The following is a 21,930-nucleotide window of genomic DNA, read 5'->3' on the forward strand; positions in this document are numbered from 1 at the left end:
AGTGAAGGAAGAAGGAAAAGAAGGGTGGACTTTTTCAACTTGGTGGAGAAATTGTATGCCTTTTGCTCAGGCTCCCCAAAGCGTCAATGCTGCCTTGGTCAAATTTCAGGAGTCTCTCTTTCCTGGACAACGTGTTATGGAGCTCCAGCAGCTGTCAGATACTCGATGGGCTTGCAGGGAAAAGCACTGAAGGCACTTCAGAGAAATTTGAAAGCCATTTTTGATGCTCTTTGATGACATCAGTGACAGTGACCCACCTAACCTGGCCCAAGGTGATGCTCAGATGTACAGAAATGCCATTATTTTATGTTCATTCTCTGCATGGAATTCACCACACCAGTATTCGAAGTCCCTTGCTTTGGCATCAGATTCTCTGCAGGAAGAAGGGTTGGACCATTCCACTGCCTACAAGGTAATTGATGGTGTGCTTCACACATTGCAAACCATGAGGTCTGAGGAGAAAATTTGGAGAGATATTTAGATGTGCATCAGAGAAGGCAGAGAGTTTCAACATTCCAGTACCTACCGTGGTGCCTGGTCAGGAGAGAAAGCGGAAAGTTCCAGTGCGTTTCCAACACAGCACCACAGTGTCTCAAGTAGGTGCTCAGTTTGAGTCAGTGGAGGCATATTTCAGGAGTGGTGTATATTTCACCTTTCTGGACATCATGACTGGGGAACTGAACAGGAGGTTCAAAGGGGACAATACTGGAAGCCCAACGGCCAGAATCATTCAGTCCTTCCAGCCCTTAACTGTGCATGCTAACTGGGTAGGCCCACCAAACCCAGAAGCCATTGAAGCTGTCCACATCCTCTGTGAATTCTATGGAGAAGATGAGGACCAGCTCAAAACAGAATTAAAGGTCTTCCACTCCAGCTTTAGTTCAAAAGACCTCAGAGAAATATTTCTGATACTGAGGGAAAACAATGGCCAGCTGATCTTTCCTGCCTTTGTCAAAATGATTCAGATCTACGCAACACTACCAGTGACAACTGCGACAGTTGAAAGATCCTTTTCAAAGCTAAAAATAATCAAAAATAAACTAAGAAGTTTGTGTGGAGAAGAAAGGTTGTCTGATCTCCTCTTGTTGGCCATTGAGAAAGATGTGGAGATCAATTACAACGAGGTCATCAACATCTACAAAGACATGGCACCAAGAAGGATGCTTCTTTAGAGCAGTACACTCCATTTAATGGACACTTGAGAATATGTATGTATATGGTTTAGAGTTGGATACAGATTTTATCTTTTTGTGGTGTGATTTTTGATTTTTAGAGAATGTTTTGAAATAAAAGTCAAATTGCATTTAACCTGTGCAATTTTTTTATTATAAAAAGAAAAGGTTTTCCACATATGCAAAAAGTGCCCTTTTTTCCCCCTGGAGCACTTGCCCCCCAAAATGTCTGTGCACGCCACTGCTAATTGTTATAGTCACTGTGCACGACAAGAAAGCATTTGACATGGTGAACTGCTGCCACGGTTTTAGAGAGACGTCTGTTTGTAATTAGAAGTAGTTGTTCTGTTTAATTTGGGGTTTTTCTCCTTTGCTTCTGCGTAGAAGACGACCAATCTGCACATCGAGAAGCTGTCCTGTCTTCAGCTAGGAGTCCTTCTCCAGCTGCTGCACATGCTAACAGGCACAACATCAGGGAGTAATACAAGCTTTTAATGCTTATGTGAACCACAGGCATGCTTATAATGTATCAACCTGCAGTGAGACTGTAAAAGCAAAATCTTTCTTGATTTAATTTTCATTGCACAAATAATAACAGATTCAGGAATGTATTCAAGGAAGAGACTGGCAAAGAAAGAGTGGGATAGTCAGGGAGCTGAAGGAAGGAGTACTAAAAGGCTAGGTGCACAGCAAAGAGAGAGGTGTCACTGGCACAGGAAAAGGCTTGTAGTGAGTTGTATGTGAGGCTGGACACTAAGGAGAAAATGATTTTTAATGAATGGCAAGGCACATAAATTGTCCTGGAAGAGAGTAACCAAGTATAGAGATGGAAATGTGCTAATGTGAAGAATGTGTGTTGAGAAGAGAGGAGTACTTTGGATGAAAATTGAATTAGAGAAGGAAGCGAGGCAACTCTGAAGAGGATGGAGACGGGAGGCATAGAGAGGGTAGGAGTGAAGGCTATGATAAGGTGCGAAGAGAGTAACTGTGGTGCTGGATTTGTGGATGTAGTGAAGGTGGACATGCAGGGGGTTGGTGTGACTGAGGAGGATGCTAGAAATAGAGAGATGGAGGCGGATGATCCACTGTAGCGACCTCTAAAGGGAGCAGCCGAAAGAAGAAGAAGCACAAATAATTCTAATCATGCTTTTCTTTTATTCTCAGTACTAAGCTATGTAAAGGAAGTCAAGGTTGTTTCCTCCTACAATCACTTTGTAGATGGTTTAGACTTGTTTAGATTGGTGCTCTGTCTCCCTTTATCCAAACTAAAACTTTGATGGGTTTTTTTTATCTTCACTAAACATTTTTTTGCTTTGTGTTTATTATTGTGCTACTGCAAGTATTTCATATATTAGTCAGTTGATTGTTACTGTAGGGCAGCTCTAGGACAATCCCTGATGTGATGTAGCTTGCTTTTATCCAGCAGATACGACATCTCATGAGGAGGTTCGAACCCTGTACCCTGACCTTCCCACTGACGCACAAAGTCTGGACATCCAGAAGCAGGCCCTTCTACGTGAACAACAGCACAACAGTTTCTATTTCTTTTAATATTAGAAGTCAGTTATTCATTAATGAATACAAATGGTGACTGAAGTTATTTAGACAGGACATTAAACAATAAACTTCCAATAAATTATGAACAATGTGTGACTGAATGTGTTCAGTGAAAGACTTTGAAAATATCGCAGCATAAAACCAGTGTAAAAGTACTCAGACTACTTTTGGGGGTATTTATTTGATGATGCAACCAGAAAATGTGCAGGTTGTGAGTTTAACATTTTCAACACTGGAGAAGAAGTACATGTACAGACTAGCTAATGACAAACATTTTTTTTAAATTAACCTTTATTTAAACAGGTTGTTCATTTTTCTGAGCTTACCTGGTGTCTAGTTTCGGTGGCAGTAGCATAAGCAGAGAAGACCCAGACCTTACTCTCCCGAGCCAGCTCCTCCATTATTTGGGGGACACTGAGGCATTCTCTGCTGAGTGCTGTGATCTCCCCAACATGTCCTGGGTGTGTCCTGTCTGTCCTGGTGGGACATGCCTGGAACATCTCACCCAGGAGGCGCTCAAGAGGCACCCTTGTCAGATGCCTGAACCTCCTCAACTGGCTCGTTTAGATGTAGAGGAGTAGCAGTTAACTCGGAATGAGACAGACAGCACCTACTGCTGGGGTGGGCCTACAGGAGGGAGAGCTCATGTCGTCTCTTCAGGACACATCACTGGACCCCAAGAAGCTCTCCCCTGAGCTCCCTTTGGCTGCTGGGGTCGGCATACGTTCAACTTTAAAATCACTCTTGGTTCTTGGCTAGCTTTGTGTTAGCATCCTTTGTGTACTGATGCTTGCAAGAAGCTAAAGTTGCTTTGGCAGAATTTTCTTTCTCATATATGCACACATAAGGAGAGAGATGTTTTATAAGCTTTAGTCATCACCGTGCACTTTTCCTGATTCACACAAAATACAGCAATCTGGCACCTTCCCACAGGGTCTTGCACGAGTATTAAACATGTTCATTTGTGCTTTGGACTGTCACCAGATTTCTTCTAGAAGTTTCTTGCCAGTCAGCAACTATCTTGGCAACACCACTTGAGTTTGTGTGTTGCATGCTAACACCATTATCATATGTGTAATAATACTAAAGCTTCATCTTATGCACACACAAAAAACAAATATGGCTCCTTCGTGCAGGGTTTTCTGGTATGTTCATTTATGCTTCCCAATTAAAAAAAAAGGAAAAAAAAGAAAAAGCAAACTTCTTGCTTCTCAGCCACTGCGGCCACATCCTCACTGTTTTTTAGACAGTTATATAAACATACTGTGAGTGAGTCATAAGCTTAAATACAATAGTTGAAGGAACAAAAACTTAATGTTTAAAAATACCAGTCAAATCTGATTAAAGTAAATAAATAATAAGTATACAATGTAGTTTTAAGACTTATCTCAATGTTTCGTAACATTAATGTTCTATGAACTCGTGAGTCCAGAAATCTGAATGTCATGAAAAGTATTTATTATTCGTGTATTATTATTTTACAATACAAGGTTGTTTTTTTTCCTGATACTTCATGCAAACCACATTTCTCCAGGCCGGTCCTAATCAGCTTACTCAGTATCACTAGATCCAATGCTGCTCCTCCAGCACAGCACACAAAAGTAGGAGAGACCGGAGATGCCATGGCTTAGTTAGGAGACTGTTTGCTTCAAGGCCACTAGAAGGTGCTGCCATAAAACTACAATAAATGAATTGACCTTTTGACCTGCTCACACTCTTTTATGCAAAACCCTGCTGATGTTACACACACACACACATAAAGAGATTCTAGGTCTGACCAACCGTCTCCGCCGTGGGCAAAAAGATGACAGTCAATAAAATTCTAAAATTTTATTTATAAACACAATGAATAATAGTTAAAAGTCCAGTGTCCCATTTAGGTACAAAGTAAAAACACACAGTCCAAGGCCAGAGCCAGCTATGCCACAAAGCCAGTTGCACTCCACACGTTGTTCACTTCAACAGGGGTAGCAATTGTCCTCTGAGACCCACCACCCTGTAAGTAGAAAGCCTGCACAGAGCGACAAAATAAGACAATTCACTATATAATTCACAGCCCATCCATCCCAAACATATCAGATCATTAGAGGTTTTGTCACATTACATACCTGCACTGAGAGACAAAATAAGACTAATGACGCTAAATTTAATTACGGGTCATGGACAGCCTTCATAAATGCTCATATTACTCACCCACACTGAATTCCAGCACAGGTTCATCTGGGTCCTGACTATTTCCTGCAAAATAACACAAACGTCATCAGAACATTAAGTCAGAGAAACAACATTTGGAGCTTTTGTACATGATAAATTATACTGCAGTAGTAAAACAAAGTCAAGCAGCAGTACATTTATTAAAATCACCTTCAGCTGTAATATTTAAACTGATTTAGTGTCAATTTAGATTATGTTTAGATTAAAATGAAACTAGTACCCTTGTAATGTCTTTTTAAATTAGAGGTAAATATTTGTATATTTTTTTTACATAATATAATTATATTTACTGGATTTTCTCTCTATTGTAGTTTAGTATTATAGCTACTACTTGTTTTTTATTGACTTGTCTTGTTTTTACAATGATTTGCTTTGACTGCGGCCTTTAAAGAAAAAACTATCTGTTCAGTAACTATCCATCAGACTGGGTCCATGTTACCAGCCAAATGGGTAATAATTAAAGTAAGTTTTGAATTACGTATATTTGGGTGTTTAGGTGACACTTTTGCAAAAAAAAATTATATAATTAGGTTTAAAAAAACTAAACATGTATGTATTTAAAAACAATAAGTGTGTTAGAATTACTACAGCAACAGGTTGTAGCTCACTGTACTGTTTTTGAGCACAACTTTGGTGCTTTTGCCTCATTTTTAAATCAGTGATCCCAGTAGCACAGTCTAAGCAGAGACCTCAGTGCTTGGCAAACAATCAATAGAATCAATATAATTATTAAAAAGAAACAAAATAAATGCCAACCATATAAAAAACATAAACTTAAAGAAAAAACTAAACTTGATTTTATGTCTTTAGGCTATTGTTAACAGCAAGCATGAGGTTAGTGCATATGTATTATTATTGGAAAGATTACTGCAAAGAAAAAAAAAGTTGAACCAGGAGGGGGCGATATTGCTCTTCTTACAATGAGTTACATGCAGGCTATTACTTACCGTGTCACTCACATTTATTTCACAAATTAGCTGAACCCACTTAATTCGATTTAATTGTATTTATGCAGAGCTGAATCACAACAACATTCTCCTCGAGGTGGTATAGATTGTAAGGTAGAAAGTCTACAATTAAAACGAAAAAACCTCAATACAGTGGGAAGGAACAACTCACTTTTAACAGGAAGCACCCTCTGGCAGAACCACGGCCAGGGAGCAAACCATCAAACTACGAGGTCTTTAAAATAAGGGTTCCACAGTGTCACAGTTTTCTGCATATAGTCGATTAATAAATGTTGAGAAAACAACTAATCGATTCAAATTTTTTATTTGAACAAGTATCAAATTGATTTTCACAGAAGCGTTCAATGGAACAAATACATAAATGGTAAACTGACTGCTTTTTATATAGGGTTTTTGTATTTTGCTCGTGCATTAAAAAGCGCTTTATACAACATGCCTCATTCACCTATTCACCCAAACATTATTACAAGCACCTTTTCTACAATTAAGCTAAACATGCATAAAATGTTAGCAGTGGAGATTTGGCACCTGAAAGGACCCCCTTTGATCCACTCCTAGTTTGAGTCTATTTACATTTAAATACTGATACTTCAATTTTGCCTTGGTTTGAGCTCCATAAAGCAGGCAAACCAGAATTAATCACAGAAGGCGAAAAAACACTGAAACTACGTTTTAAGCTGCGAGCCAAACAAACCAAAGGTAACCGTGTTTTGAAAAGAGCTATGAAGAGAAACAGACAGACTACTGTAATTTCTCAATAAAATGTCGCTTATTATCGCTCACTCTCAAGAACAAAAACGTGAGTAATTTTCCAGTAGCTCACCATATTTGGGATCTTCTAACATCCACACTTCATGTTTAAACGGTGGTGCGGAGGCGGTGTACCGTCGCAGGACGGATGTAGCATTCAGCGCGGTGTGCCTTTTTTTCAGTTGCTAAGCAACAGATTTGTCCCGCCCCTTTCGTTATGACGAGCCGGGCCAGTCCTTTGACTGGTGACGTTACAAAGAAACCGACCTTATATATAGACCTGGCTGTTCAGTTGAAACGCATTCATACAGCGGGACAGCAGCGCTTTAAACGTTCAAACACGGAGTTTAACACAAAACAACATTTTAGGCATAAAAAACAAAAAAGTGAAATGGCAAGCTCAAACTGTAACACAATGACAAATGATGAAACAGTTCAGACCAATCGGGATAATTCTACAGTAGATGCTTTGGTATCCCTCTTGAATAACTTGTTCAGTAGTTTTTCGAACAAGCAGTGGGAAGAGCTTACCTCAGGCTATCCGGATTGCTTCACCGCTAAGCGGCTTGCAGGTTTTGTAGAGGACGTAATGGACCTGTGTGAACAGTCAGTAGCAGTATCACCACTGAGGTCTTCCCAGAACTCCCCTGTGCATGAAAACTGTTCTGTCCACACCACCACTGGCAAAACGTTTTTGTCACCTGTGAAATTTTTGGACGATTCTGCTGAGCAGGAGTTTGATACAGCACAGAATATAGATGCTAACAGCCAAGAAACAGCAAACACAGAAGAACGCTGTCAAAATGCTGACCAACACAGTGCTGCAAAAGCAGAAAACAATCCAATTCCAGATCCCCAGCAGCAGAAATCCTGTGTTGAACATGAAGCCAGCATCCCACCGTTAACAAACATAAGTCAAACGGAGTCATATAAAAAGATACAGAATCACAGATCTTCTGTAGACTGTGAGCCACCTGAAAACACCTTAGACTTTGAAAGATGGTTAGAGACATTAATTCAGGCTGTGCTTTCAAAGCTTGGTAAACTTTTAAAGTGCCCTCATTCTCACCAAAAACGTTTGTTGGATCTACTCTTGGACAAATTCAAGGGGATGGATTTGCATTTAGACCGAAAAGTGCAGAATTATTTTGACTGCATTGCTAATGCCATTTTCACTGATATTTGTGACCAATTATATAATTGGTCACAAATATCAGTGAAAATGGGGAGGAGTGGGGAGGAGGATTCAGTGAATTTAATGGGACAACCAATATTTAATATCATAACTACTTCAGTATTCCAAGAACACCTGTTGGCAGTAACAATTATCGATAGACTGGAATCATATGAAAAGAAAGAAAGATGCAGACTTTCAGTGGAAATCTTTGTGGAAGGACTGATTTCCCGGGTTGCAAAAAAATCAGGCACAGTCTTCAGCATTGAAAATGCTGAAGCTATCTCCAACCGGCTTACCATGAAAATCTGGACTGAAATCAGGGCAGAATACGACAAAATCCCCCCAGAGAAGTTCAAGAAACTCAGCGAGAGGGTTTTCAAATCCCTCTGTAAAAGATGGAAGCATGCAGCGGTTATTGTGACATTCTGGCAATTAAACGTCCAAGATCTTGATGAAGATATTGTTAAAACTTTCAAAAGAAAGATATTCCCAGAACCAAGTTGCATATCTAAGTGCTTCTCATCAGGTGCGTGCATTTTTTGGGAGGTTTAAGGGAGGAAACAAAGTTTCCACTTTATAGTGACATCGTGATATCAACAGCAAGATATTTTCTAAAACTCACTGGACACTTTAAATTAGCTAGTTTTACATTTAGATCAGATCAAGTCATTTTTGAAATCCCCAGGAATGGTCGCGGCAGATGGCCACCCCGCCCTGAGCCTGGTTCTGTCGAAGGTTTCTTCCTCTTAAAAGGGAGTTTTTCCTTCCCACTGTCGCCTCGTGCTTGCTCAGAGGGGTTTGTTCTTTTGGGGTTTTCTTTTTAATACTGTAAGTTGTTACCTTACAGTGTGAAGCACCTTGAAAACACCATTGTTTCCTTTGGTGCTATACAGATTGAAGTGACTTGCACTGACAACATAACTAAGCTGGGACTTTAATTTAACATCAATAAAATTATAAAAATATTACATCTTGATTTCTGCTTGTTTTCATTGTCTGTGACTTAATGAATACAAATGTGTAATTTAACAGATTTTTTCTTTATGTTAGTCTGACCGGTGATTCCACGTTGGCCTTAGGTGTTGGCGCGGATACGCTGCAGCCCCTGAGCCATTAATGGCTCAGCACACTACAGTAAAAACAAAACAACAGCCATCTCTCCAACTAGGAAAGGAAAATAATAAACTGCCTCCTTGGAGGCAACCTGACTCAAAACAGTTGCAGTCCAACTCAGACCGACTGCAATCACTCTCAGGCAGATTGATGAAGATCTGCAAATAACTGTTGTCTAATTTATAAACGCAGACAGATTGCCAACACGTCTGTTTACAATAGAGGACTGTACTTACATGGTTGCAAACTGGTTGTTGTCTTGCTTATATGAAAACATTGCTTTGGAGCAATGAAACTCAAACACATTCATTTTTAAAATGCCTCAAAATGAAATTTTGAAATATTTGGCTTTATGCTTTGAAAGTGCCGTTGTGAGTGGGAGTGTGAAATCCTTACTTGATGTGTTCCCTTTGCCTTTACTGTTTTCAGTTTTATTTGTCATATGCAAGTTAGCACAAGGTCAACATTGCAATGAAATGTGTTTGACGAGCAGCAGTCACTCAGCAGCATGGTACAGTAGAAATATAATAAAATATAATAAAATAAAAAATAGAAAAATAGTAAAGAGCAAAATATTAGAGAGACGTGGTAAAAGAGAAAAGATGACTAAATATATATGTATCTATAAATATAAATATATGTACACTAGTAATTAAATAAGAAAATCTTGAAAAGAAATATGACGGGAGGCCAAATGGGATGTTGCACAGGAATGAGCAGCAGAAAATTACAGTATTACTCAGACTTTTAATAGTCATATTGTCAGTCATGGGTCACTTCCACTAAAATAGCACGAGACTGGAGTAAAATGTACTTTATTAATGAGAACACATGGTGATACAGCAAAGAATCCAACCCTTCTGAAAAGCAAATGGCTTCCTGTCATACTCTACCTGATTCAGGTGAGCATCTGGAATAGACCAAGTCTGGGGGTCAGCAAACCAAAGGAAACAAAACCCTCCCCATAAGAAAACCACTACAATATAACCAACACGTTCTCACTCCCAAAGCGTAACATTTTACGCTAGGTGACAAATCGTCACCATATTACGTTTTTGGCTACCCACCACGTTCCTAAATGACGACCTCGGAAAAAAGAGGAAATATGAGAACCGTCTGGACTGAATCTACACATGTTTGCTCTTTTCTTCAAATCGCTTAGAAACACGCTATTTAACATCATTAAAGTCCTGGTTAAGGTCAGGAATAAGGTTATGGTCAGGGCTAGGGATAAGGTTAGGTTTAGGGCTGGAATACAGGGCTGGAACCTCTATTACCGCGGGAGCGTCATTGCACTGGATTCCAGCCATAGCCCGCCGCGTACCATAAGAACGCTGAAGGTCTCCTTTCGCGTTCCTCAGGAACGACATGTTACGCCTCGGGAGTGAGAATGGGCTGATATAACACATCATAGACATATGAAGATTTGGAACAAGTCCTATAAATAATTCCATAACATATAAACTTCAGTCTCTTCTATATACATTAAAACAGTGGTCCCCAACCTTTTTTGCGCCACGGACCGGTTTATGCCCGACAATATTTTCATGGACCGGCCTTTAAGGAGTCACAGATAAATACAACAAAATAAAACTAGTACCGGTACCGGAAAAAAAGAAGATTTATTCATAACACACGTGAAAGACCCAGGAAAACAGAGTTAACGATAACAAAATAACGATAAAAAACGATAAAAACTCTGAAAACCATACATTTCACACCCGAGCCTCATCTCTCGACCAAACAACGGTCCGTGGCCCGGCGGTTGGGGACCGCTGCATTAAAACACCTTAACCACACAGTTAGGTTTCAGCCCTCGCTGACTCAGAACAAAGTAAGACAATCAGAGTTCGATTGGTTTTTACTTGTGCAGGGGAAGCCTGGTCAGATTCTCAGAGTTGCAAGCTCTACACCCAAACTCAGACAACTCCAACTCCAGCCTTTTATTGAATGAAAACAGTTACACAACCGCCCATTGTAAACCCCATATGTTGTGTGGTAAAAGCTAAGGCACTGTGTGTGTGTGTGTGTGTGTGTGTGTGTGTGTGTGTGTGTGTGTGTGTGTGTGTGTGTGTGTGTGTGTGTGTGTGTGTGTGTGAGTGAGTGAGAGAGAGTGTGTGTGTGTCTGTATACGTGACTTCCTGGTTACAAACGTTTTAACCGCATCTCTAGTCATAAAAGGGCATCTCCCCTCAACCTCGTATATGGCTTAACCTCTTTAACAGTCCACCATTTACATGGTGAGCCCATACTGTAAAGGGCAGGAAGTGAACATTCCTTACCAAATAAGGAAACCAGAATCTTACATAGATTGTGCCTGCAGTTGAAAACTATAGCTAGTAACATCCCCAACATCCTACATGTGGGGGAGGAACAGAAAAATATCTGAACATACAGTTCAAGACAAGGTCCAAGCACAATAATGACAACTTTTAACAAAATCACTCCAACACACACTCCCCTAGCCTGGCACATTGGTTTGCTCCAGGAGCTCATAAGCAGGTGATTGAGCTGCTTTTACTCTTTACAAAGTGAGTACTGTTAACACTTCTCTTTTTACATATATAACTAATTTAGGTTACAGACAAATGATTAAATGTGAACAGCTCTAACACGGGTTCTTTTCCTGACACAGGTAGGATGGCCAGTCCCCCTGTCTCTTCACCTTTCACGAGTCACTTAAATAACAACCCAAAAAACCTAATAAAGATCACAATCAACCAGTGTGTGTTTTTCTTCATTATGGTTTTTAAATACAAATCAGTCAGTCAATTAATAAAAATACAAGTAAGGGTAATGGAACCCCTGGTCTCCATTACACACATAAATACCATAAAGAAACTAAGTCGTAGAGCTCTGAACTCCTTGCTTTTATGATATTTACACTTCTTCTTGGCCTTCTCCTTCACTCTGAGTCACTGCAGGATAAACGCATCAGCTCAGACATTCAATAATTAAAATATGTGTAGGTGACCGTTTGGCAGAAGACGATGTCGAGGCGGTACTGCAGTGACACGTCCGTGGCTATCGTCGGGGCGGTGTCCTGCATCAGCAGGAAGTCCATACACTTCTTGGCTTTGTTGCTCATCATGGCTCTGTAGTCCGTGGGCGTGGCCTGCAAAAAGTGTAAATAAACCATCAGAGACCAAACACAAATATGCCTTCCAACCACTAGTTTAGACAACATCTTGCAAAGAGTGTGTATTTCAGAGTGCAGTTGTTTTTAAATTTGACAGAAACAGAAAAAAAGACGGAACAGAAGGACAACAGGGAAAGCAGAAGCACCGACACACTGAAATCTTTTAGGGTCAAGCTCCAGAACTAGCCACAAATCCTGCTGGAAAGAACCTAAAAATACTTAAAAATACTTGCAGAGATCTAATGGAGCCGTTAACTCAAAAGCCTGGTGTCAGGCATGTTCTTTAATAAATAAGAAACGAGCTGATATGTTACAGACCCCAGTCTTTACGTAAAGAAAAAGCTGACATTTAGAGCGGTCTCGCAGCAGATTTTAAAACAGTGACACTGATTTGTGGGGTTTTTGTGCACAAATTTGAACCTTTTTGTTTTATCCATGTCCTTGAACACAGCTTGTGACTTGGGCGCTTTCATATGTACCGATTCATTTAGGTTCGTGCACTGAGGCCAGATTTAGGTATTAAAAACGAGTCAGTCATAACACTTCTTACATTAGTTAAAAAGCTGAGCTTACACTAAACCAACATTTAAATTTCCCCTTGTGGGACTAATAAAGGTATATCATATCATATCATTACTACAGTATTGCTGCAACATTGTAAAGACAAAGATGACACACGGACCAGACATAAAACACTGAACACTTTTTAAAGAAGAGTCATTTAAGAGTATTTTCTCATAGAATAAAGTCGGCTGATATGGTGAAGGAAAAATCTGCTCACGAATCCTCCAACTTCTTAAAAGTAAGGAGTGACCTGAGCTGGAAATCAACATGAGAGGGATGACTCAAGAAGAAGAAGAAGCAACAAGAAAAGAAAAACAGAGTTCAGAGTCTAGTTAAGATATTAAGCTGTATCCACAATGTGTGCCAAGAAACTAAGCTTGTCTGTTCTCATGCTAAAGAAATAAAAAATCTGGAATCAGAAAACAGCCAATAACTGCTGATCAACTCACCCACTCCTCTTCGTGCCAGTCCACGTGCAGTGACGACTGGCTGTTGTGACCGCTGTACTTTGCTCTCAGCGTATCCTGGTCATTGCGGAGCACTACTTGTTCAGACTCAGCGGAAGGAGAAGCTTTGGTTGCGATGTACTCGCCCCGTACTGCGTTCAGGGCCTAAATAGCTGAAGCTAGCAGCTTGCAGCCGCACACTGTCACCAGCTGACGGGTCTGAAAGGAAGAGGGTATGAATGAAATATGAAGCGTCCCCACGTAACGTCAAACACTTTTAGTACCTTGTCAGCCAGACTGGCGAGCGATTGGTCTTTGGCAGCTTGAGATAGCCTCTGCGTAATAGCTGACCTGAGTCTTCTGCGTGTTGACGTGGGCGATGATCTCTTTGGCTCGGACAGTGTCCTGGGGTATGTGGATGATGACTGAGCTGGAGAGGGCACTACTGCAGGGAACAAAGACACACAGACACGTCTTTATCCAAGCTGGGACTGAGGATACTCTTACACTCACCAGCCACTTTATTAGGTACATGTGTTCAAAAGCTTGTGGCAGCAATTTAGTGCATTTAGTCAAATAAAGACAATAGAGTGGCCTGCAGGTGTATATTTTTGTAATGTTTCTGTCTTATGCCTTAAATATGCTTCAGCAGGAAATATACGCTGTAACTGGAAACAACAGCGTGGAATGGACCGGTTTAGTGTTAAGAGGTGTTACATCTGAAGTTAGAACGTAAATTTCCTGCAGAAATCTAAATCAAGCTTCAGAGGTACTGTTCCAAAAATATAGGGAGGGACGTTACCCACCAGATGTAAAAACAAACACTGTCTGCATGCACATGCCTGCTCTCAACGAGCCTAATCGTGGCTTAGAAAAAACAAGGAGGAGCCGACTGCCGGGGACGGAGAGCGATACCACTCGCTTCACAAATTCAGACCATCTGTGTAGAAGAATTTTAGAAACGTCTCATTAATATTGTCAGGATTTGACTTGTTTTTGATAGACTTTAAAATGACTGAATTTATACAATGAGCAGTATTCATATACAACTTTGTGACAAAGGATTTGCTCATTTTAAGGTAACACACATTTTAGTTCTATATTAGTGAACACATCACCGATGCGCTACGTGCCCTTTTTTCCTTGCATTAACATGATAAGCTGTGCAAAACCCCATTCTTCCAGCTTAAAACTGAAAATACTTTGTTGTACAAATCTTAAGGATAAGATAAGAAGAACTTTATTTATCCCGAGGGAAATTCTTTAGTCATACACATACTCAATGCAGCAAGAGAGACAGAGGAACAGAGGAATAAGATATACCATATATACAATAAGAATACTACTATTACAGTAATATACAGTAGGATAGTGCAAAATACAATATCAAATAACTCTAATGAAGTTAGTTCAGTCAAATGAAAACAAGCAAAGCAGTGCAAGGACTCACCATTCCTCCTCATTTACGCTGATTAAGAGGAAGCCATAAAATGGGAACTGAAGTATTAATGCAGAAATTGAAGAAACAAGATGACCAAAAACGACTGTTTAAATACAAATCACAAGACGAATAAAGCAAAATATAAAAACCCAAAACAGGAGCAGAGGTCATCGCTATGCCATTGCATTTGTCCCTAACCACCAGAATCCCTCACGTTAACTTTTATCAAGTGGAAAAAAGTGAAGCTGGCGTTCATCCTCCAGCTTCACTGTGCTAATGTTATGCTAACAAACCTGTGTCGCTAGCAATCACGTAGCACAACATTATATACCAGGGCCCTGTTTCAGGAAGCCGGTTTAGTGGAAAAACTGAGTAAGTATACCCTGAGTTAACGAAAACTCTGGGTTTTCGGTTTCACAAAGCGAGTTCAGATGAAGCCTCAGTGAGTCACCATGACGACACACTCCGTGAAGCTAACCTGCCCCCTAGCAGGTTTACTTCAACTAACCCTGACGTTCTCCGCCTCTTTGTCGGAAACCTGACTGTAGGAAGTGTCAGACATGGCGTGCTCCTTCCTTGAAGAGCCAGTAGATGTTGAAGCCCAAATTCTCCGCAGAGCTCTCCGCCGGGAGAGAGTGATTAGAGCGCGTTCGGACATTTTATCATTTCCTGATGATTTCCTGTGTGAACGTTACCGTTTTTCAGCACAATCTATAATTTATTTGAATAACATCCTCAGGCCTAATATTGCTCATGTGACACATCGGGGACATCCTCTCAGTTCTGTACTTATTATTTGTATTGCACTTTGGTTTTTTGCAAACGGGAGCTTTCTGTATAATATTGGTGACGCTGAGCACGTTTCCAAGGCTACCGTCTGTCGGGCAGTCAGGAATGTTACAGTTGCACTGAAACGTCTCGTGTACTCGTTTGTGGTGTTCCCCGGTCATAGACCCACAAGATTTATCAAAGAGGGATTCCACAAAATTGCAGGTATCAGGATGAACGAAACTTAATTCATGATGTGGTGATACTTGAACTACTACTTAAATTTTACATTTATTCTCACGGTTCCCAGGCGTGATTGACTGTATAGATGGCACTCACATTCCAATCATTGCTCCTTCAGTAAATGAAGGAGACTATGTGAACAGGAAGTCTTTCCACAGCATTAATGTACAGGTACATAGTTCCCTGTAGCATTTCAAACTAACAAATTATTTCATTATAGTAATGGATGCTAATTTGTGTTTTCTGCACTGTGAAGATCATATGTGATGCTGCCAACATTATCACAAATGTGGAAGCCAACTGCTCAGCCTCTGTGAGTGGTGGTGGTGGAGGACCCCTACCTGTTTTTCGGGCCTCCGCTTTTTTTTCTGTTGGCTATAACGGGTCACATTTGAGCATACAGAGTAAGCAAATATGTACTTGTAATGTGCTCAGATAATTTCAATAAATGCTTACAGAGGGGAAATTAATGTAGCCTCTAACTGCAATTGATTTACATCGGACAAACAGACCAAGCACTATGGCTCATAATACAATTACACCTTACCTGTTTGGACTATATTTTTATATTTCATTTTTACTTGCTGCCAGGAACGTTTGGGGCCTGTTGGGTTGCACCTGCGCTCAAATCACATCACAAAATCAAATGTATAAAATAAAAAATAAAATAAAATATAATAAAATAACGTGTTAAATGGGTGGAAATCCCTAGATCAATGTTTAAATTAACACTCACGCATTGACTCTGTCGGCTTTGTTTTGCCATGCATGCTCCCTTTCTTTCGCAGCTGAGGCTGTGTTACTTTTTTTTCCGCGGAATTTGCATGTTATCGGCATATGCTGCCATAAGAATTTCGGCCTCAAGCGCTGTAAAATACATTGACCGCGCCTTCTTTCCCTCCGTCTCCATGGTGACTCGCTTAATCTGTGCTCCACTAATCAGGGCTTTATGTATCCTCATGCGCGCGCTTAACTTGGGGTTAAAGCAACTCCGCGTTGACTGAACTACTTGTTATCAGCCTTTCTGAAACCGAATATTCCGAGTTGGACAGTTCGGGGTTACTCAACCCTGAGTATCGTTTTTCACTCTGAGTTTTCTAAACCGGCTTCCTGAAATAGGGCCCAGGTAGTCCAACTTCAGTAACCCTGCAAACGCCACTGCTGTTTAGTTTTCTGTCTTCATTTATGTTGGAAGTGGTAGCAGAGCTGTACGTTTTAATTAGTTTAAAAAATCTCTCAGTCAGAACATGGTATGAAATGTTTAGGTGGAAACTAGCAAGCTAACTTCCTGTTAACTTGTAACTCCGTTAAATTTAATAAATTCTGTTTTCATTGATGCATGGATGTTAAACTTAACTGTTACACCTGGTAAAGCAGCAAGGTTGATGATTTTATTAAAGATGAAAGAATTTAGACCGTTTTTAACTCTCAGTGTTCATCCGACTTTGGGAGCTGAAGCCCACGGAGTTTTGGACCCAGATTACTCCATGAAGCTCCTCACTACGGCAGCCGTAATGCTCTGACAATCCATCAAGCAGTGCAGCTTACCAAAGTAGTACTAAAACATTTTTTAACAGATGTCTGCACGCCAAAATCGGTTCGAGGTCAGTAAGCACAACCAGAATTCATACATAGGCACTCTTTCGATTTTTGAGAAAATTAATTAAGTGTGCCATATAGTGTGGAAAATATGTTATACAGAAGAAAAGAATATTTCCCGATATATATCATTACTGCACGTGCTTCAAATTATACAGCGATATGGATTTTAGGCCATATCGCCCAGCCCTAATGTGACGCCCGACTTTACTCTCAACTTACTGTTTCTTTGCTTCCTCAAACTTCTGGATGAGCTTCCTCAGAACGCCATTTTTAGAAACCCTGGCAGTGAGAGGCCGGTGCTCCGACAGTTATGACATCATATGTTTGTTCTGGAAAGACAAACGAGGATGTTTTAGAGGCACAAAAAGAAGTATGTGTGATCACAAGAAGATTTTTTTAAAATCATATGTATTTGTGTCTAAACCAAAACCCATTTCCCCTGTCCAAATCACGTTTTATGTTTTTAAACCCACTTTGCACAGAGAGGCATGTTTTGAAAAATTATTCTTACAAACGGGGAATGAAACAACTAAGCTTAAAATAAAGATGGTATTAGTTTATTTTGTTCCAACCTGTAATTTATTGTAGTTTACTTTTATTTGTTTGCTTTTGGTTTTTTAAAGGTTTGAGGTGTGAAAGAAACTGCAGTGGAGTTTGAAAACAATAAATGGCTGTGTGTGGTTTGAGAATGTGTTTGTGCCGGGGGGCTGCGAAGATTTTCTTGTAAAACAAACAGGGGCCTAGCAAAAAAAAAAAAAAAAAAAAGGTTTGGAAACCACTGGTTTAATGTAACATCCTTTTATTTATCCTCCCTGTCCTATATATCCACGTTCAAAGTCATGGGTTTGGTCAATCTAAGGAGAGAAACTTAGACCTCCCTTTTGCCAGCCACCTCTTCCAGCTCATCTGGGGGAAAACTGAATTATTTCCAAGCCAACTGTGAAATGTAATCTCTCCACCGAGCCCTCAGTTTGCCCTGGGGCCTCCTACCTCCAGGACATGCCTAAAACACCTCATGCAGGTGGTGTCCAGAAGGCATCCAAATCACATGCCAGAATCACATCAGCTGCCTCCTTTCGATGTGAAGGAGCAGTGTCTCTAATCCAAATGCCTCCCCAATGACTGAACTCTTCATCCTATCACAAAGGCAAAGGCTGCCTACCCTTCAGAGAAGGGTTATTTTGTCACTTATATCTGCCATCTCATTCTTTCTGTCACTATCTAAAGCTCACGACCATAGTTGATGGTGGGGAGGTAGATTGACCGATAAATCAACAGCTTCACTTTTATGCTTAACTCTTACTTCAAAACAACAGAGCCCCAATCTGTCTGTCAACCTCCCGCTCTGTTCTCCCTTCATTTGTGAATAAGACCTTGAGGTACCAAAATTCTCCATTTGATGCAGCGAGTCATCCCTGACCTGGAGACAGGACTCTGCTCTTTCTTTGCTGAAGACCACGGCCCTTGACTTGAAGGTGCTCACTGTCCTTCCTGCAACTTCACTTTTAGATGCAAACCATCCCAGTTTACATCTAAGGCTGTCTGGGAACGTTTAGAGACAGGACACTCTCAGCCATCTGCTCCAGCACTCGTAGGTGGTTCCCATCAGTGGTTGGGAAGCGGCACATCCTCGACATCATGCCGCCAAACACTGAAGAAACACAAAATTCAGTTAGCTGGGATTAGATGAAGACGGATCTGACCAAAGTTTTTCTCTGTGGACTGCCACTCAATCTCCGAGGTAAACAGACACCTCCCATTCACCGGGGACAATCAATTTAACTCAACCTTTTCAGGATATGTGACTGGAAGAGTTAATGAAGCTCTGTAAAATTGTCCACTTCTTTGTAAATGAACCGTCCCATGTTGTGTAGCTCTCTGGATTTTGTACTTATTGGCCTACATATTTATTTATTATACAGGCTATACCGTACATAAGATCAAAACTCACGTTTTGTCTAACTAAAGTGTTTAATTATGTGGGCTACAGACTACGGCTGCCATGATTCCTCGACTAGTCACGATTACTTCAACTATCAAAATTGTCAACAACATATTTAATAGTCGACGCTAGTGGTGCAGCAGATCACGGTTGATCCGTAATCCGAACTGATGCTGAAACGCACGTGATCCGAAGATTCGAAAAAGAAGAAAAAAAAAGCGCGTGGTGGGTCTGTCAAGCAATAGTTATGGTCAGCTCACTGACTTAAAACAGTGATCCGATCCAAGAGATTTTCGATCAGTTGCACCACTAGTCGACGCGTCGTTTGAAGCTTTGTAAGATCCCGAAAGACGCAGGAATAAACAGTAGGTAAACAGCAGTGTAATAACAGACTGAAACAGAAGATTGCAGCACTGCATGTACAAGGATGCCAGCTGCAGTTAAACCCTGAAGAAGAAGAAGAAGCAGCAGTCTCCGGTATCGTAGCTGTGTACGAGGCCAATTACGTTACAGCGACAGGAGGAAGGCTGTCCAAATTCGAAGACGCCTCCAAATGCGGTCGACAATGCGTTCTTCATTTCCCCAGATTTGAAGGTGTTAGGTGCGGCTGTGTGCAGACAGGAAAAGGACCCAAGGTGCAGACTCTGGAGACAGAACTTAAACAAAAACAGCTTTAATGCTGAACGCAAACATGGCATAACTGGAAAATGTCAAAAATAAACTAACACCGGTGGACAGGCAAAACACACAGCAAAATAAACGGTAGATCGCGACACAGACACAGAGAAACACAGGGCTTAAATACACAGAAGGAGCAATCAGGGAATGAATAACAGGAGGGAAACACAGCTGGGGCAAATCAGAACTGACGAGACAAAAGGAAGCGTAAACTGAACACACTGAGATAAGACAGAGACCTTCAAAGTAAAACAGGAAACACATAACACAGACTCACATGCAGACACTACAGAGGGAACAGAGACGTGGGACCAGGGCAGACACAAACACTGACTGAACACGGGAATATAGGTGATAGGGGAGACAGAGCAACTAAAGAAGACAGAGACATAACCCATGAGACAGAACTCAAAGAAACCAAAGACTAAGTATAAATAATATAATAAACTCAAATACCCTGGGTCAACGACCCAGGCATCCTAACAGTACCCCCCCCTTAAGGGCTGGCTTCCAGACAGCCCAACCAAAACATCAAAACCAAAAAAACAAAAACAACCGAACCAGGGTGGGCGGCGGGGGAAACAGGATGGAGGGCTCGAAACAAACCAAACAAAGAGCCAGAAACAAAAAAAAGAAAAAGAACAAACAACGGAGCCTGGAAAGCAACAGAACAAAAAACAGGCTCATGACAGGCGCAGGCAGCCAGGAAAAACAGTTCACAAAAAGGTCAGGGGGCCGGCCCGGAGGCTGACGGCCCAAGAGCCCAGAAAACAGTTCAGGAGGCCGGCCAGGCGGGAGGCACCGGCGGCGACGGAGCAGATCGGGAGGCCGGCCGGGCGGGAGGCACCGACGGCGACGGAGCAGATCGGGAGGCCGGCCGGGCGGGAGGCACCGACGGCGACGGAGCAGATCGGGAGGCCGGCCGGGCGGGAGGCACCGACGGCGACGGAGCAGATCGGGAGGCCGGCCGGGCGGAAGGCACCGACGGCGAACGAGCAGATCAAAAGGCCGGCCGGGCGGGAGGCACCGACGGCGACCGAGCAGATCAGGAGGCCGGCCGGGCGGGAGGCACCGACGGCGACCGAGCAGATCAGGAGGCCGGCCGGGCGGGAGGCACCGACGGCGACCGAGCAGATCAGGAGGCCGGCCGGGCGGGAGGCACCGACGGCGACGTAGTTCAGGGGGCCGTCCATGACAGCAATGACGTCCAGTCATCGGCCGGAGAGGACGTGCAGGACGAGCAGGCCGAACGGGACGAGCAGGCCGTGCAGGACGAGCAGGCCGAACGGGACGAGCAGGACGTGCAGGATGAGCAGGACGAACAGGCCGGGCAGGACGAACAGGCCGGGCAGGACGTGCAGGCCGGGCAGGACGTGCAGGAACAGACAGATTGGAGACCTCAGGGGCAGACAAAACTGAACCCTCGGAGGCTGGACCAGGCGGAGCTGCAGAGGCTGAGGCCGGACCAGGCGGAGCTGCAGAGGCTGAGGCCGGACCAGGCGGAGCTGCAGAGGCTGAGGCCGGACCAGGCGGAGCTGCAGACTCGGAGGCCGGACCAGACGGAGCTGCAGACTCGGAGGCCGGACCAGGCGGAACTGCAGACTCGGAGGCCGGACCAGGCGGAACTGCAGAAGCTGAGGCTGGACCAGGTGTAGCAGAAGCCGAGGCAGAAGCTGGACCAGGCATAGCCAAAGCAGAGGCTAATGGCGGCTGAAGCGGTTCCTCGGACCCTCCAGCGGAGGCAGGTGGCTGAAGCGGTCCCTCGGGCCCTTCAGCAGGAAGAGACGGCTGAACGGGCCCCTCGGACCCTCCAGCAGAGACAGGAGGCTGAACTGGCCCCTCGGATCCTCCAGCAGGAAGAGACGGCTGAAGCGATTCCTCGGACCCTCCAGCAGAGACAGGTGGCTGAAGCGGTTCCTCAGACCCTCCAGCGGAGACAGGTGGCTGAAGCGGTTCCACGGACCCTCCAGCGGAGACAGGTGGCTGAAGCGGTTCCTCGGACCCTCCAGCGGAGACAGGTGGCTGAAGCGGTTCCTCGGATCCCCCAGCAGGAAGAGACGGCTGAACGGGCCCCTCGGACCCTCCAGCAGAGACAGGAGGCTGAACTGGCCCCTCGGATCCTCCAGCAGGAAGAGACGGCTGAAGCGATTCCTCGG

The 21,930-nt window shown here is 42.6% G+C and overlaps 1 long non-coding RNA gene across 3 annotated transcripts; it reads right to left on the reverse strand.

Annotated features, from left to right (window-relative positions):
* Nucleotides 1–12,019: 12,019 nt before the first annotated feature.
* LOC120721956 lies at nt 12,020–17,465 on the reverse strand. Of its 3 annotated transcripts, XR_005693307.1 has the most exons (5): nt 14,551–14,837; nt 13,907–14,040; nt 13,385–13,545; nt 13,104–13,319; nt 12,020–12,066 (listed from the first exon to the last, which is right to left on the reverse strand). It is a non-coding gene; the product is annotated as an uncharacterized LOC120721956 (long non-coding RNA). The 3 variants fall into 3 exon arrangements; XR_005693306.1 differs by lacking the exons at nt 13,907–14,040; nt 14,551–14,837 and adding an exon at nt 17,374–17,465; XR_005693305.1 differs by having other exon boundaries at nt 13,907–14,836.
* Between the last annotated feature and the right edge of the window lie 4,465 nt (nt 17,466–21,930).

This window comes from Simochromis diagramma, unplaced genomic scaffold, assembly GCF_900408965.1.
Source record: "Simochromis diagramma unplaced genomic scaffold, fSimDia1.1 OVJJ01000613.1, whole genome shotgun sequence".
NCBI lineage: Eukaryota > Metazoa > Chordata > Actinopteri > Cichliformes > Cichlidae > Simochromis > Simochromis diagramma.